Raw genomic sequence first — 14,269 nt, 5'->3', positions numbered from 1 at the left:
GAGCACTGGACTTGCAGGAATGTCTTAGTTCAAATGCTACCTCTGAAGCTTACTACATGTGGGACCATGGGCTGAACCTCAGCTTCTTTATCTGTAAAATGGGGAAAACAATGTCTCTAGTTCCTATTTAGAGCTGTTGTTAGGTTCTACACTGTCTGTAAACATTTTGCAAACTTCAAAAAGCTATCTAAATATCCCTTAATGTTAAATTGCATAGTTATTAGCAATAACTATGATTTTTCAAAATGATTGTTTTAACACATGTATTTCTTTACAGAATTCTCAGGACATGTAGAAAATTCTGAAAAGTATATATAATGAAAGAACCAATACATTTCTAGAAGAGCCTTAAGGGAGGGTGACAGTGGGGGAAAGGAGTTGCTCTTTTTAAATTAGGTCAGTTAAAATAAATTAATGAGGTCAATGTTTATAAAGAACAGAGCCAGATTTAATTATTGGTTTCATTGTCACTCTATGTCCCTCAGCTTCTCCAGATTCAATGAGAGTTGGATGAAAAAATCATCTGGCCCCGCAGTTTTTAGGGTTGTTCCATTTCTGATCCAGTCTCTTGAGTTCTTCTCACATGATGAGGATATATGATTAGGTCCTATAGCTCAGAACTCTCCTGTATCATGCTAACTAAATGCACTAACATCAGAAATCTGCCCTTTTTACATTGGGTCAGCCCAAGAGGAACCAGTAATTTGTTTTCCCTTTGTAGTATGGCTAAATAAAATGAGATGTTTTTCTTTCTTTTTTCTTTCTTTAAAAAAAAAAATGTTGGGTTTACCAAATCAATGATTTCTCGACTGAAGAAAATTCCAAAGAATTTGAAGCCCCCATATCAATGCAGGTCAGCAAATATTCTGCAATTTATCTTCAGAAAGTTTCCTGAAACACTGAGAGAATAAGTGACTTGTCCAGGATCACAGAGTTTCTATTCATTAGATGTGGCAGAGTAATAAAAGGAGATTGTTCCATATAGGGTTTTTCATTTGTCCTCATCTTCCTATTCATCTTGATGGGCTCTATTCTCTTAGCGTTTCCTTGTCAGCTGCCCAGAAGCTGAGCAGATTCAGGGGTTACCCTTCCCTGTCCTATGTACCACCTTTAGAGTAGGAAATAGGCCTGAGCTAGGTTAAAGAATAAGAGATAAGTCCTGAGGACTTCCAATTACCATGCTTACAACTCTAGAGTAGGGCAAAACTGGGACTTTGGAGGTTCAATGTTCTCTATACACTCATAATATAAAGAGATGGAATGGGAAAGACCTAGGGTCAAGAGAACTCAACAAAAGGACACACTTCCTAACATTTAGAGCCATTTTGCAATGAAATAAGCTACCTCAAATTTCAATGAGTAGTCCAGATAATCATCTTTTCATAAGAAATGTTTTATTGAGAAGAAATTCCACCAGACTAAATAACTTCTAAGCTTCTTCAAATCCTAAAATTCTTTGACTTCCTAAATTCTGCTTCTGGAGGCCAGATTATACTTTTATAACAGTATTTAGACCTGTTTAATTTGGACCCTACCTTCCTCTATATCTTTAATGATAATAATTCCACAAACATTATAACTTCTCAATAGTGTAATAATTCTGAATTTTAAAAACTCACTAGGAAGGCTATTCCTCAGAACCAGTGGGCTTCTGCTTCTTCTCAACTACAAACATACATCTGTAAAATTTTTATAGACCATCCACAGAAAAGATTGCTCAGCTTCTGCCTCAGAATAAGTCAAAACTCCGGACCACTCTGATTGATCTGTTAATTCTTCCTTATTTTTTTGATCTACTTGGTCTTTGCCTATCTAGACCCAGAATATCAAATGGATCATTTCTATCTCCTTCTTGGGGCAGTTAGGTGACACAGTGAATACAGTGCTGGGCCTAGAGCCAGGAAGACTCATTTGCCAATATTCAAATCTGGCCTCTGACACTTACTAACTGTGTGACTACGTTTGCCTCAGTTTCTCATCTGTAAAAATGAGGTGGAGAAGGAAATCACAAACTGTGCCAATATCTCTCCCAAGAAAACTCCAAATGAGGTAACATTGAGTCAGACATGACTTCAGAAATGAAACACATCTCCTTCTTGCCTTTACTGACCTCCTTGTATTTATAGTCTGGAAACATCAACAATAAAGCTGAGGACTCGTGGGCAAAAACAAAAGAGGGGACCACACACAGTTTCACTAGGAAGCAGGAACAGGGAACTCATCATGAAGGGAAGTTCTGTAAAATACCACACCTCAGCTTTCTTAACACTCCCCTCAGTCCTTCCTTTGTGTGTCTTTTTATAAAATTTAGAATTCCTGGGTTTAGACCCAGGTCTGTTTATTCAATTTGACTCAAAGCCCTAACTGTATCCTATCCCTTTACATAACTTTCCACAGCTAATCTTTTATTTTTTTTACTTCTCTTCCCTCTGTAGTTGGGATTTTTATCTCAAGGAAATTTGGGTCCATTAAGCAGAATGTATGTATCTTCATGGTTAAGGCTCTCTCTCTCTCTCTCTCTCTCTCTCTCTCTCTCTCTCTGTGTATATACATATATATATATATATATATATAATACACACACATACACACACACACACACACACATACACACACATATGAAGCAAACCTATGGCTTCCACCATAGAAGCTACAGAAAATGTAGAAACTGAGAAAATCAAAGTAAAACTAATATTAAGTTGGAAATTAGTATAGATCATGCACACTATTGGGATTACCTGGAACTAATGATCTGTCATTTTTTGATAAAACTAAAGATATATCAGAATATCAAACTATAATGCTCCAAAGGGAATCAGAATGTTGTTCCTTTCCCTTGTTTGTGTAGTTAAAATCAATAGCTTAATATACTCTGCTATTTTTTTCCACTCCCCTCAATTCACCTCAGTTGCTTTAAGCACACCACCTAGTAATGAATATGGAATTGGTGACATTTAAATAAATGAAAAGAACACTGTTCAACTCTGACAACCAAAAGAAAACAGGGGAGGGAAATGGACTATTTCAATAGCAAGAATGGATTTTGCTCTGATGAAATGAAGCTGCCTCCATTGTAACACACATGATGTATAACTCAATCAGTTTCTACAAGGAAACAAAATCAAAGAAAACATAAAAGAATTTGTCATCTGTTACTGATCAGACAAAAGTACATTTCCACTGCTAAAGCATCTTGCAACATAGGAAAACCTAGGTGAAGCTAAGTTTAAAGTCTCTATTAAAGTGTTCAGCTTTTTATTTACTAAAGAAAAATGGAATAGTTGACAAGTGACATTTCTGAAATGGTAGACAATGGTTCACAGAAAAATCAAATCCATTTAAAAATTTGCTATGGCACACTAATAGAAAAATGTAATTCATGGTAACTTTCTAATGGGTCTGTTACTAAAATAATAACACATTTATGTAAGTCATTTATAGCGATAAAGCACTATATTTGCATTATTTCATTTGATCCTCGCACCTCTAAATAAGATAATATCATATGTATGTGTATATGGGTGCTCCATTTGTGATATGGAGGCAACCCTAGATTTTCAAAGGCTAGGCCAGTGGAACATAAGGTCTCACACGTCCTGCCAAACAAAAAAATGTATCAGAATACTGACACATATAACAGATTGTACATCTATTATCTGAAGACTGGCCTAGCTAAGTTTAGAAAGGTTCATTACCAGGTTGGCCAGAGGAAGACGAATGCTGTTAGCACAACTCTAAAAGACCTTTGCCCAAATCAGAGAAGCTGTCATTTGTATCAGCATAGGAAATAATGACAATGATGAAATCACAGATCACTGAGGTATATGGATTTATTATTTTTCTTGGTTAAAGAAACTTTAAAGGTCACCAAGTCCAACCTCTTTACTTTACGGAAAGTTACACTGAGTTAGAGAATTTAAGTGTCTTTACTTGTCCAAGGTCAAATATGTATTAAATAAGGGAGTCAAACTTTGAACACATGTTCTCCAACTCAAAAGATAATGTTCTTTCCACATTGACTCCTTTTCTATTTGTAATTGTAAATCTATTTCATATGGGAAATGATCCCCAATTAACTTAGAACCACCTCATGCAACCCCTAAAGTGTCCAACAAACTGACATATACCGTATGAATATAGTATGCATCCTTTGTTACATAAATATCATTACACAGGTATATGACAATGGTTGCCTTGTTTGTGTTCCTGAAAAACAATGTGTTAATCAATTTTTCCCCATTGAAGGTATCTATTGTCTTCAATGCAGCAGTTTGTTCCCCTCAAGTACTCAGCACTACAGTGAACCTCAACTCAGATGTGAATGTCTATTAATGCTAGTTCTGAAAACCCAAATACATTTCCATGGATTCTTTTATTTTAGTTTAAAATTTCTTTATTTTTGATTAAATAATGTACACTGAGTTACTCACCAGCTAGAAAAATAAATGTTCAATAATAATTTCCAAAGCTGCATTATATATAACTCTGGGATTCAACAGACATCTTTTACAATCAAATTAAATAGAATTTGAAATGTATCAAGACATAAAGTTCACTCAAACTTCAAATAATGGTAAAATGAACCCCTGAATTAAAAATCTCTGGACTGCCCACCATGATTAACTACTTTAATTTACCACCATAGGTGCTGGATTATTTTTTAAAGCAAATATACTCCATACTTGCCTTATACTCATATGTGTCATGAGTCAAATTAGAACTCTGAAGTTATTATCTTTAATTACAAGACAATCACGTTATGGAGAAAAAAGACCATAGTTTAATAATTAAAAAAAATCTGCAAAGAGATACTTAGTTAAAGGAAAGCAGCTATACCTGTTTACCTATAACTCAAGGCCCTCAAAGCATGTTGATTAAATGTTTGCCACACCCATTTTTTGTACATATAAAGGCAATGAACAATTTCTTTAGCCTATAAATTCAAGAAGGGAATTTCTAGGTTCCAATGAAGACATCAAATATGTGGTAAATACAATAAGTAAAGGAGAACTATGGGAAAAACAAGGATTTGTTATTAAAGGATCCTTTGAACTAGCAACAACTATTAAGATTAATTAGTTTTGGGGGAGGAATTTTATGAAAACAGAGTATTTAGGGGCATTCACAGACACAAGCATAATGTATATATATTCTACACTTTCATATGTAGTAATTTTTTGCATGTTATTGTAGATTCCAATTTGTGGTTTCTTCATAATTTAAAAAACCATGCTGGTCTACAATACACATTATTGTTTATTCACTTTCTCAAAATACTCTTTGGAAGCATTTGGAGATGGCTTGATCATAGGCGAATCTGGTGTCCAATTTGCTGGACAGACCTCTCCATGCACTTTCCCAAACTGGAATGCCTTCATCAAAGGAAGAATTTCTTCCACACTTCGGCCCACAGGGAGATCATTGACACTCCTGTCTGATAACTCCATTAGGGTCAATTAAGAAGAGACCTCTTAATGCAAGGCCAAGTCCTTCAAGTAGAACACCATAGACCCGGGAAATTTGTTTGGTTAAATCTGACAGAAGCACAATGTTCATATGGCCTAAACTACCACTCTTTCTTGGTGCATTTATCCAGTCAAGATGGCTTAGTTGGGAACCCACTGAAACCACAATTACTTCACAGTTCACATAATGAAATTCATTAGCTTTGTCACTAAAACCAACAATTTCTGTTGGACACACAAAAGTGAAATCAAGAGGATAGAAGCAAAGCACCATACATTTGCCTTTAAAGTCACCAAGGGAGGCAGCTAGGTGGTGCTGAGAATAGAGCTCTGGACTTGAAGTCAGGAGGACCTGAGTTCAAATCCAGTTTCAGACACACAACACACAACATGTACTAGCTGTGTGACCCTGGGCAAGTCACTTAACCCCAACTGCCTAGTAAAAAGAAAAAAAAAGAAAAATAAAGTCATCAAGGCTTAATTTCTTTGAATTCTCCATTGACAACAGTTGTACCCTTAAAATATGGAGTAGGTTGGGTTATAGCAGGCCCATAAGTTGAAGAACTGGTGATGAAAGGAAATTTTGAATGGTAGGACTCATTGGCATTATGTTGGCTGGGAATGTGTTTCTAGTAGCAACAGGCCTAAAGGCTGCAGAAATGCCTAAGGGAAAGGAATTCACATGTCAAGCAACTGAAGCCCGAAGTAACCTTCCCAAGGAAGTTACCGTCCATAGATTCTTGCCATTATATCCTAATAGCCCACAACATGATGATGATGCCTGAATGAGTTTATGCAAGTAAACTTGCAAGTATATACACACACACACATATATATATACATATATACATATATCACTATATCTTTATATATAGTGATATGAAGCTAAATGAGACGTCAAATTGTTTTTGTTTGTTTATTTTGCTTTGCTGGTGAGGGAGAGGGGATGTAAATTTGGGCCTATGATTTAATTAGTGTAGGGTACTCTCAGTACAGAAATTCCCTCACAGATGCATATTGGCAATTATCTATAACTTTGATGATTAAGAACTGACTTAGGCACTGTGAGGTCATATGAATTGCATAGTGCCATACAACCTACATATTTCAGAAAGAGGACTTTAACCCAGTTATTTCTGACTTCAGGATTGGCTCTTTATTTCCTATACCTACATTGCTACTCTTGAAAATGTTATTGAGGCTAAAATAAGAAAACATTTTGAAAACTATTTTAAAAAGTTTAAACATTTAGAGATAGGAAAAAGAAAATTTCATTGAAGGCAAGAAACATCCTGGGAATGTTTAGTCTTTGATTAATTATTAATTATTCAGAAAGGCAATCATAATGGTTCAGTAAGTACCAAGGAGTTCAGGCAGCTGTATCACTTTGATGCAGAAGAGGCAAATGTAGAAAAGGAAAAGAAATCAATTTGATTTTGAGAAGTTATTCAAAAAACCTTAGAACCTACACATGTTTGAAAGCCATACCAGAATCAGCCTAATATTTCAACCAAATCTAAAGCTAGAAAATAGTAACTCTTAAGACATCAATACTCTTACTTCAAGGGCACAAGATTCCAGCGCTATGGTAATTCCCCCTCCTTAGGCATATATAAATCGTATTTTGCCTTAATATATGGTCTTCCTGAGTTGCTCTGGTAAAAAAAAATCATCACACTTTGGACAACCTTTTAGTGATTTATACCTCCAAACTTAGCTAGAATGACAGACATAGAGGCCATTGCTGAGCCTCTACTCACAGCCTTTTCACAGTAGAATATTGGCTCTTTGAGGGTAACAACTGTTTTGTTTTTTACTTTATTTCCCTAGTGGCTAGCACAATGATTGACACATAAGAGGTTCTTAGCAAATTTTTAACTGAATTTTCAACTTGGTAGGATTTGCAAAAACTTTTCTTGCTTGATAATTGATGTTACACAAGCCTAGATGAGATGTAGGATTACCATTTTCATTTAATTGAATGACCAAGAACAACTGGTGAATTAGATGAAGTAAATATATATTTGTATTGCAAAAGTTATCATAAAAACAATTGAAACAATTGTTTTTGCACTTAAAATATCAACTTTCAGTTATACAGAGCACAATCCCCCACTTACCTAATTAAAGTATTACTATAATTTTAACACTTTTTATTATAAAGGATTTTTTTGTGGCTCATTGATCCACAAAATCTGGTTTCATTGGTGTAATAAACTCCTAATTTATAAATGAGAGATTTAGAAACACCTTGCACCCTTATAGATTGTCATCTGTAGCTTAAAGCCTTAAAGAGATGCCTGGCATAATGAAACAGCAAATATGGTTAGAATGTGTCAGGATTAGGTCTTAAACATTGGTCTCTTTGACTTCAAAGCCAACCCTCTATCACCTGTGCCACATTGCCTCTAGAATTTTGAATATTATAATTTATTATAATTATTTTATTACCAGTAGCACTTAACATTTTAATTTTCTCTTTTCTTCTTTTCAGTTGCCCCTAAAATCATATAATGATAATTATCATCTAAAGATTTATCTATAGCCCTATTACTCAAAAGATAAATAGGCAATATCTGAGTTATACATTAGGCTTTCTTTTTTTTGTTTTTCATGCTTAGTTTCTTAAAGTAAGAAGATCTAGGTTTTATTATCAGCTCTGATACTTGTTATGTGACTTTGAACAAGTCAGTTAACATTTTTAGATCTATAAAATAAGGGCATTAGACAAATGTGCAATTTGAGTTTGGATAACTGATCTAACATTTTATTCAGTTAGCTATCTGGTTCTCTTTTAAAATTTAAATGCTATGCTTCTGATATTATAATTTCAGAGCTTATCTCAATGGATAGACATGGGAGAAAAAATTTAAATGAATAATATTCTGATACTAAAATGTACAGATACTTAAATGTTTTCTTTAAACTATGCATGGAAGCAATCTAAAGGATATTGATCTTGTACCTGTATATACTTTTGGTATGGGCAATAGAGGTGTATGGCATCACACTGCATTTTGGCTGACATGGAACAAAACATGTATTTATATTTCCTTTTGATACCAGTTTGGAATGGAATATACCAATTTGAAAGAAATAATGCCTGCACTGAATAAGTATTTATTAATCATTATTAAGTGCAAGACATTTTGTTAGGAACTAAGAATACCCCCCCCCCAAAAAAAAGGAAGGAAGGAAGGAAAGAAAGGAGGAAGGAAGTCTCTGTTCTCAATGAGTTTATATTCTATTATAAATCTGCCTTGAATATTAAGAAATAATTCAACTCACATTCATATAGTCCATTAAATTTTATGAAGAATTACCTTAAACACCTGGTAAAATAAATAAACAAGTATGTTTACCCTCATTTTACAGATATGGAAAGTGGCACTCAGAAAGATTGAGCGATTTACCCAGAGTCACAAAGTTAGGGAGCATTGACACAGGGCTGAAACTCAGTGTCCAGGCTCCAGATCCAGTGCTTCTTGCCCTAGGCCTTGATGTTTTTTATCATGTGTGATTTCACTTTTCACTTGTCAAAATGCTAGCCTACCCAAACACAGCCAAAATCTAAATGAGAAAGAAGGAAATAGTAAATTCTTCAACTAGCCTGGAGATTAGAATGCAGAGTATGTAATACCCTAGACATGAAGAAAACAGGAGTAACTTCATTTTTTTTCTTCTTTCTCTCACAATCTTCCATCTATCTATCTATATATATATATATATAAGCAATGCTGTCTTTTTCCTTTCTTTGTATCCCCAGCACTTAGCATAGTGCCTGGCACACAGTAGTCATTTAATAGATTTTATTGAGAAAATGACTGGATTTTCATCACAGTGTTTCTAGAAATTAAAATATTAAAAAGGGTTACCTTCATCACATAGAAACCTGAAGTTACCCTCTTTGCCTAGTACATAGCATCTGTTTTTCAAACATAAGAAATGTTATTATGTTATTTCAGTCATGTCAGATTCTCCATGATCCCTTTTGGGGTTTTATTAATAAAAATGCTGGAGTGGTTTGCCATACCCTTCTGTAGCTCATATTATAGATGAGGAAACTGAGGCAAAAAATATTAAGTGACTTACCCAGGGTCACACAAATAATAAGTATCTGAGGCCAGATCTGAATTGCGGAAGATGAGTCTTCCTGACTCCAGGCCTGGCACTCTACCACCTGATTAATTACAAGTAGATAATGGGAGATTCAGATTTCATTGCCTTGCTATTTTAAATTTTCTCACAAGGCTTAAATGTATGGAAACATCTATACCCATGGTGGCAAAATGGCTCTGAAATTCATTTTGTCTATAATTTCATATCCAAAATATTGTTATCTATACCCACAGTAGTACAAAGGTATGCTGAGGTAAATTGATGAGACAGAAAATTACATTTAGTTCTCAGTACTTTCAGCTACCATACAGAGACAAATACACATGCAATTTCATTGTCATGGGTTAATGGATCAGGTCTTCAGTTACTGATTTATAGATATGAAAGCAAATAGATCAAGCCTGCCAAGGCCTATCTTTTAAAAATGTTGGTATCACACACACACATGCATACACACATACACTCACACGCACACACAAAGTTCGTAGCATTATGACAGACACAATCTTAGCAAAACATGGGCAAAGGGCCCTTTTACACAAAATTGTTCTATGCTACAAAGAGCTTAATGGGTCACAGCATAATATTTTATATTAGTTACTAACCCAAGGTTATTTAGAGATTTGACCTAATTGAAGTCATTTATAGAGCTCCTTGATCTTTCCATTACCCCTCATTTTCTTTGGTGATGAAATAAAGTAGGGTGATTTCTTTTGATTATTTCATAGTGCAATTCCCAGGAAAATCAATGTAGCATAACAGGTGGGGAGTCAAGCTAACTTTAAGTACTACTGTATGCTTTTCACTGGGAGTATTGATCATAGTTCTGGATAACATTTTTCTTAGCTTTGTTTACCTTCCACTCCTTGTAATTACTTCTCTTAATTGGACCAAGCTAGCTTAGTTTACTCCCCTTGGGACTGTTGTTGGCAGGAGTGATTGGCAGTTCTCTCTCCCACATAGTGCCATTCTGAAATTGCAAATGTCATTTAACAGACTCATTCTCTCTTCTATTTTAGTGTGGGAGTGTGCCATTAGAAAGGAGCAGTTTGGGTGCATATATTTCTATATAAATGCCTATGAAATTATGCATTCAAATAATGGAATCATAGGACAGGAAAGGACCTTGAAAGGTCAACTACTTCATCTCCTAGATTTCAGGCACCTACACCACTCTGAGAACATCACAAAACGGTAAGCATCTGCTTTGTTTTCAGAAAGCATCCTACACAGTCAATTCTCAGTTATGTGTGATAACAGGGTATAAGAATGGTATTAATAACATTTCTATTCCCTATTTCATTCCACTGTTATGACTTGCTCAACCAGCAAAGCTTTTATCAGTGCTTAAACAAGAAGTCAAATTACCTGGCTTAAGTTTCTCATCTCCTTTTACTTCTCCTGTCCATTTCTGATAGAGTTGCCACTAAGCAATGAAATGGTCAAAATGATAGACATTTCAAAGAAAGGAAAAACAGGAGCAGTACCAGTGAGGCACATCAAAGCCCCTGGATCATAGCTGAGAATTGATTGCATTGATATTGTGCATAGTGTATTAAATGTGTATTAAATAAGGTCTTGGAAAAAAAAAATTAATCCAAATGCCACAACTGAATTTATTGCACAAAGAGTAGTAGAATGCTTATGTGCATCATTAAAACAATGATAAAAGAACAGTAACTCCTCACTTAAAGATTCTTCCAGGAAGAAAATTCCCTTCTAAAAATTAGCTATGATTTAAAAATGTTGGCAAACAAATAAAAGCTTGGCACAGGCAAAGTGATCTAGATGTGAGGAATGGGAGAGTAGCATCAAAAAGTTCCTCAATGCTGAGTTTGTATTAGCAGGTTTCAATGAGGAGGAGGCCATGTTATCTCATCAACAGGCCCCTTAGAAAAATGTTGTTAGATAGAGGGCAGGAAATGGGCTAGGAATAACATGATTATTGCTATTATTCTTTCAATCTTCCTGGCTCATAACCTTGGCATTATACTCAACTTCTCACTCTTCATATCAGTTGTCAACTTTTCTCATGTCTACCCGTTCTGCCCAGGTGAAGGGCCACAACCTTAATTCTGGCTCTCATCAACTCTCATCTAAATTATTGAAATGACTTCCTAATTGGTGTCTGGACCTTAGGTCACTCCATCCATCCTCCACATATGCGCCAAAATGATTTTTCTCAAGCACAAATCTCACCCTGCCATTTGCTACTCAACATAAATAGTAACTTCCTATTGCTTCTAAAATAAAATGTAAACTTCTGTTATACATTTAAAACCTTTCATGACTGGACTCCCAATATCTCTTTCCAGTTTTGCATTTTACTATCCTTGCCACATTCTATGATATAACCAAATTAGCCTTATCTCTGTTCTTCACACAGGATACTCCATCTCCTAGGCACTATGCACGAAGACTTTGCTGTGACTGTCCCACAGGAGCCTGGAATGTACTCTCTTCTATCACTAATTCACAGAATCCTTCCCTTCCTTCAAGACACAGCTCAAGTATCACTTTCTTCTATTAGAAGCCTTCCCTGATTTTTACAAACTGTTAGTCCCCTCCCTCCCTAATTAACTTTTACTTAATTCTTTTATATTTATTGTGTATATACTCATGTATGCACTTATTGTCTCCCCAATAAAATGTAAGCTCCTTAAAAATACGAATTTCATCCTTTGTATTTGTATTTCCAAAGGCTAGCTGAATGATTGATACTTTGTGGATGCATAATAAATGCTCATTGATTGACTGATTAAAACATAATCAAGTTAATAATGAAGTCTTTGGGTATATATCGCTGGTAATAAAATTACATCACTAAGTAGGAAAGATTTTCAGGATCCTTCCATGATCAATAAGTAAAGACACACTCTAGCTCTCAGGCCCAGTTCTATTCACCCCCGGGACAGCTGAGCCTGGATGATGTCCACAATTGACTGGCATCTAGAATAACTACACTTTGATTAGCAGCATCATTGATACAGATATTTGAAAAGTAAAAAATGAATTACCCTCCCCAGTCCTAGGATCTTCCTTGGCTCTACTTTTATTACTGATGAAAACCAGGTTAGTTATCTACTTGTGAACATATGGACTAATTGGAAATGTTACAGCATAGCATACATGACAAGAACCAAATATATAGGAAGATAAGCAGGGATATGTTTTGTTGTTTTTTGTTTTCCTCAACCGGCAATGAACTCACTCTCTTTATCAACCTATAGAGTTATTTTCTAACCTCCCTGTGTTTCATTCCCTGAGAGTAGACCCAAGGAGTCATCAAAGCCACACCCTAATCCAATAAAAGCTGAGATCATCAAGGAAGGGGCATCAATTCAGATCTCAACAGAGATAACTCTGTCTACCTCAGTTTTCTCATCTGTATCTGGGGATAATAATAATATCTACCTTAGAGGGTATTTGTGAGGATCAAATGAAATAATATTTGTAAAGTGCTTCACAAACTTTAAAGTACTATGCTATAGTGTGATACAATGTAAAAACCACTGAGTATGGAATCAGAAGACTAGTTTCAATACTGCCTTTAACACTTAGTGCCTTGTGTTAATCTGGGTAGGTTACTTAATCTCTGTGGACATAAATTTCCACAACTGAAAAAAGAGAGCAATGGATTAAAAGGCCTCCAAGGACCCTTCCAGATCTAGATCCATGATCCATAATCCCAATGACCCCTATAAATCTGATCAGTTCATGCTAGTTCCTCTGTTTCCATCCTTTCACATGAAAAAAACACAGACAAGTGGAACTCTACCCAAGGGTCTCTACTCTCCCAGTTACACATCAATGCATTTCCCTATACCAGTACAAAATGGCAAACACAAGGGTGTCAGACAACTATACATGCAAGGAATAAAAGGGACAAGATTCCATAATTCTATAGGTGTTCACTAGAAGTAAATAATATCTTTTGATGATCTCACCAGTGTCCATGGATTCAAATATCATCTCCTGGATCTACATCCAGCTCTCATCTCTGTCTTAAATATCAGTCTTACAGTCTGCCAATATTTGTATGTAAATGTCCTATAGGCATCTCAAACTCAACACATCCAAAACAGAACTTGGCATCTTTCCTCCTAAAACTACCCCTCCACTTGACTTTCTTTTTCTGTCAAGGACACTCCCTTCTTCCAGTCATTTAGATTTCCATCTTCAGACATTGTTGGCTCTTCACTCTCACTCATGCACCATATCTATTTGTTGCCAAATCTTATCCATTCTGCCTCCTCACACTCAAACATCTCACATCTCTTCCTTTTTATCTACTCATGCTACAATCACACCAGTCCAGGCCCTCATACCTGGAGTATTGAAATAGGAACCCAGTATGTCCCCCTGCTTTTAGTCTCTCCCTTCTCCTATCTATCGTCTACAAAGCTGCCAAAAGTAGTTTCAGAGAAACTTGGAAAGACATATGAACTGACAAAGTAAAATGAGAAGAAACAGGAGAATGGTTTGTACAACTTTTTAAAGACATATTTGAAAAGTCTTGTCAGTCATGTCTGATTCTTTGTAACTCCATTTGGGGTTTTCTTGACAAAGATATTGCAGTAGTATGTCATTTCCTTCTCCAGCTCATTTTGCAGATGCAGACACTGAGGTAAACAGGGTTATGTGACTTGCCCAAGGTCACATAGCTAGTAAGTGTCTGAGGCCAG

At 35.6% G+C, this 14,269-nt stretch overlaps 1 protein-coding gene and 1 pseudogene across 1 annotated transcript in view; both read right to left on the bottom strand.

Annotated features, from left to right (window-relative positions):
* The window catches only part of ADGRB3 (adhesion G protein-coupled receptor B3), a 902,542-nt gene that overhangs the window by 728,658 nt on the left and 159,615 nt on the right, over nt 1–14,269 (bottom strand). The gene's annotated exons all lie outside the window — the stretch shown is intronic.
* On the bottom strand, nt 5,250–6,144 carry LOC114036385 (annotated as a pseudogene).

Source organism: Vombatus ursinus, unplaced genomic scaffold (genome assembly GCF_900497805.2).
Source record: "Vombatus ursinus unplaced genomic scaffold, bare-nosed wombat genome assembly UNPS02009835.1, whole genome shotgun sequence".
NCBI classification, from domain to species: Eukaryota; Metazoa; Chordata; class Mammalia; order Diprotodontia; family Vombatidae; genus Vombatus; species Vombatus ursinus.
The sequence above is the reverse complement of the archived record's forward strand: the minus strand, read 5'-3'. Positions and strand labels throughout refer to the sequence as shown.